General features: G+C 37.8%; 1 non-coding gene across 1 annotated transcript; it reads right to left on the bottom strand.

Annotated features, from left to right (window-relative positions):
• Positions 1-2428: 2428 nt before the first annotated feature.
• Positions 2429-2535, bottom strand: LOC131600853 (small nucleolar RNA R71). The gene has a single exon (XR_009283458.1). It is a non-coding gene; the product is annotated as a small nucleolar RNA R71 (small nucleolar RNA).
• Between the last annotated feature and the right edge of the window lie 1762 nt (positions 2536-4297).

Genomic DNA, 4297 nt, shown 5'->3' with positions numbered 1-4297 from the left:
TCACTTTCAAAACTTTCCCATTTAGATTGACACAATATGTACTGCTCGTTGACTTCACGTCCAGACTGTCGTCTTTCTCTAAACTGGTTAAAAATTGTTCTTTCATTAAAGAGACTGTGATTGACATACTTGCTTCATTCAAGTAAGGTCCTTTCTCTTATGAAATGAACCTCCTTTCAGTCACTTCAAAATGTTTATGGTGGAATAGTAGAGATATCTCTCTGTAAAGATGAATATTTGTCTCTTTTCTGTAACAGAGATCAATTCAAGCTTCAGCCTTGAGCTTTGAACAAGTCACATAAAATTCAGTCCATTTCCCTATTAGTTCCTAATAACACGAAAATGTATTGTATATTTAGCTTAATTTACATGTATTATTTTCCTATTTTATTTCAATTATTTTACTTTATTTCGTATTATGTCGGTATTTCTGTTTTGCTTCAGGTATTTAATAAATCACGGTTTGAAAAGAAAATAATAAAAAACGTGAGCCAAAATGAAAAGGAAAAGACAAAAAGGGGTGCTTAAATGATGGGGGGCGCAAATAAGAAGAACAAGCCCATGGACCTAAGGCTCAAGAAGAGGATGCACGTCATCAGGAGTCCCTGAAGAACGTCACCTCCCCCTCCTGTCGGTCGGCACACTTCATTAGTTAGTGTGTGACGTGAGTCACACACGCACACTCAGAAGAAGGCGTCGTCAACCCTATATTTTCTCCGCCTATTTTTCCTCCGTAAAGCCAACACTAGAACGAAACAAATTCAAGATCCAAGCCAACCTAAAGCAACTCTATAAATACCTAGCAACAAGATTTGAAATGGTTACGAAGATCTTACCCACTGTCGTAAAATTACTCTCTATGCATTTTATTTCCAGCTCAGTTCTTTTCTTCCTAACTAGTCTCAGCAATAGATTTTCACACCAGAAATACTGTTGCATTTCAATTTTCTTTTCCAGCTCCAGAATTTAATTTTAGTTCTAAGAATAGAGTTTGTTTCTCCAATTTATTTCCAGTTCCGGATCAAGATTTGGTACTACCAGTTTGATACTTTCAGTTCTGCAATTTAATTTAGGTTTTATTTTTAACATTAATTATTGTTTATTGTTTATGTTTAATTTTCAATTTATGTCCGGAATATTATTTACCTGCTATATCTATGCTGATCCGTTAATTAAAATTATGTATGGCTAAATATTTATTACCGGCATGTAAAGTTATTAATGAAAATTTATTTATTTGGTCATAATTTCTAATACTTAATTTAACCCTTTTGTAACGAGAGTTAAAAACGATAGAAGTTAGGATCAATAAAAATGAGAGTTTGAGATTTTAATTGGACAGTAGGAATTAAGCATTAACCTTAAATACAGCGAGAGTGCTTTAAGGTTAATTAGTGTTCATTTGTTTTCAAAAATTATTTTAAACTTTAATTGACACAGCGAGAGCACTCACTTAGGTTTAATAATAAGATCATAATCAATAAACACGAGAGTGTGACAGGAAGGTTTTTAAACTAATGATTTCTACGGAAAGATATTTTAAATTACGATTCACGTTGATAGTTTACTAGATCCCCGACGTCCGACTATTACATACCGGTATAATTCATTCTTAATTCAATTTAATTCTATTTTCCTATTTCCCTCGTCTGATCCTAATTAATCATATATTAGCCTTAGATTTATGTAGTAACAATTAAGTACCGTAGGTCGGTTCTTAGTCCTTTGGGTTCGATAATTTTTAAAGCTACACGATAGACAGTGCACTTGCAGTCATAATCATAGACATACCCATTTTGTTGCGATCAAGTTTTTGGCGCCGTTGCCGGGGACTAATTTAGTCAATATCGTAATTAACTGTTACGTTGTAGAGACTAAGGCACATTTAAACTACTTTAATTCCCTTTGTGCATGCCAAGTACTCGCTCTCGAAATGAAGACTTAGTGTTGCCAATTCTCGAACCAGAGTATTCTATCACGTCTATTACGACGAACTCGAACTCGCATTCTTGTTCCTAATCTTATTTCTGAACCAGTTGAAGATCCCACCATGGGAGAACAACCGCGTCCTCTCAAGTCTTACGCCATCCCATCACAAGATGAACCACACAATAGCATTGCTGCTCCTGCTATTGAGGCGAACAATTTCGAACTAAAGCCATCTTTGTTGTCAGCAGTACAACAAAGTCAATTTTTTGGGAATCCGACGGAAGATCGTAATCTTCATTTGTTAGTGTTCTTACAATACGCAGACACTGTAAAAGCAAATGGTGTCAGTTCGGAAGCTATCTGACTACGCCTTTTTCCTTTTTCACTGAAGGATAGAGCTAGAGCTTGGCTCCAGTCTTTACCCGCCAATTCAGTCACTACCTGGAATGAACTGAAGAAAGTCTTCTGGGCATAATATTTTCCACCTAGTAAGAGCGCCATGCTAAGAGCCCAGATCATTGGGTTTAGACAAAAGTACAACGAGTCTCTATTCGAAGCGTGGGAGAGATACAAGGACATGCTGAGGCTCTGCCCACATCATGGATTAGAAGAATGGTTAATTATCCATACCTTCTACAATGGTCTCCTATACAATACGAGACTTACAATTGACGCCGCCGCAGGTGGAGCACTGATGGACAAAGCATATGCCGATGCCTATGCACTTATCGAGAGTATGGCTCAAAATCATTATCAGTGGGGAAGCGAGAGAGCTTCGTCAAAGAGAACTTCTGGTGAGAAATATTCGACGGAGAGTGGTATGTACGAGATAAGCAGCCTTGACCGTGGTATACAACACATAAGAGTTCCTCGTTTCTTCATGGTACGAGTGTGTAGAGAATGTAGAATGTCTCCCAGCAATGTTGGTACCGGGTTACGGGTTAGGAAAAGGTTGATGATGTGTACACTTATGAACTGGTCGGGATTAGGGAATAAAACCAACCCATAGATCAAAAGGGCCACAACCTCCTCAAAAGCTGGATAACTTTTGTTTTCTAGCAGTAATCGAGCCTTTTCCAATAAGAACTTAGCAAGCAAACCCTTAACTCCACTATTTGTTTCCCAATTGGACTCGATTTCTGATTTTCGCAAATGTAAAGCAGCAGCAATGACTTCAGATTTTGGGATCCTTTCTAAACCAGTGAAAGGTAATTGATTTCGAACAGGTAATCCAATTAGTTCAGAGAATTCTTCCAAAGTGGGTACCAACTGGTAATCAGGAAAGGTAAAGCAATGATGTTCAGGGTCAAAGAACTGGAACAGGACCCGTATCATGTCTTCTTCAAATATTGAGGTAACCAAATGGAGTAGGTGACCATGCCTTTCGGTGAATTGAACATTCATGGGGAATTCTGATACTAAGTCTTTTAGTTCAGATGGTACCGTTGAGATGTTGATTCGGATGTAATCTCTGGTAGCGGGAGCCATTACCTGTAAAAACAAAGGTAAACTCTTTGATCCTTGAAGTGCTTAGTGAGAAAATGATATGCTTATGATGCTTATAATGTCAAACATGTGGCACACAAAAACAAATCAAACAATAGCCTTAGGCTTAAAGGCCTGCATGGAGCTGATAGGTGATACCCTCCCCACTGAAGTTGAGTTGGTTAAAACCTGTCCTAGAATAGTATTCGGGTTCTATGATCCTTGGAGGTAACATCTCAATACGGCGCTCGAGCGGCCGATCAAAATATTCCTCGAGGATAACTAACTTCGATCAATTTCAAAGCTAGCCACTTAATAGGTCATAAGCCAAGTTCAACTAAAAAGGTTCTAAGACAAATTAGTGTTTAATGACATTTCGGAAGCCTAACATACTCCTTGATCGTTTTCAAGGGACATCAGTATAAACCAAAGTATCGCACTAACGATAACTACCAGATCAACCGTATCGGTACATGCCGTACAGTTTCCTTGGTCTATTGTCATATACTTAAGGTATCTCGAGATTCGGGTTAGAATCTTCCACACAAGCAAAATACCCAAACAAACCTTTGAAAAATAGAGCAATCAAGTCAAACAATTTGAAAACATCGAAGTGATCTATTCTCTTAAGGTAACCCCTTTTGAAAACATTTTGTTTTTTGAAAGTAATTCCCCAGCAGAGTCGCCAGTTCTGTGGACCTCCGTTTTCGGCCATACCTCTCGCGGAGAGATACGTGAACTGACTCTTTTTATTGTTTCTGCTTTCGCATTTTGAAAATTCAGAGAGTCGCCACCGACCTTTTATTTTATCCAATTAAGGAAAGGTTTATAAAAGAAACAGAAAAAATACCTTTAAGAAATTCTGGGTAAGGGGGTAGGTTAT

The sequence above is a fragment of the Vicia villosa genome, linkage group LG4 (genome assembly GCF_029867415.1).
Source record: "Vicia villosa cultivar HV-30 ecotype Madison, WI linkage group LG4, Vvil1.0, whole genome shotgun sequence".
Taxonomy (NCBI): Eukaryota; Viridiplantae; Streptophyta; class Magnoliopsida; order Fabales; family Fabaceae; genus Vicia; species Vicia villosa.
This window is presented reverse-complemented; position numbering and strand designations above follow the sequence as displayed.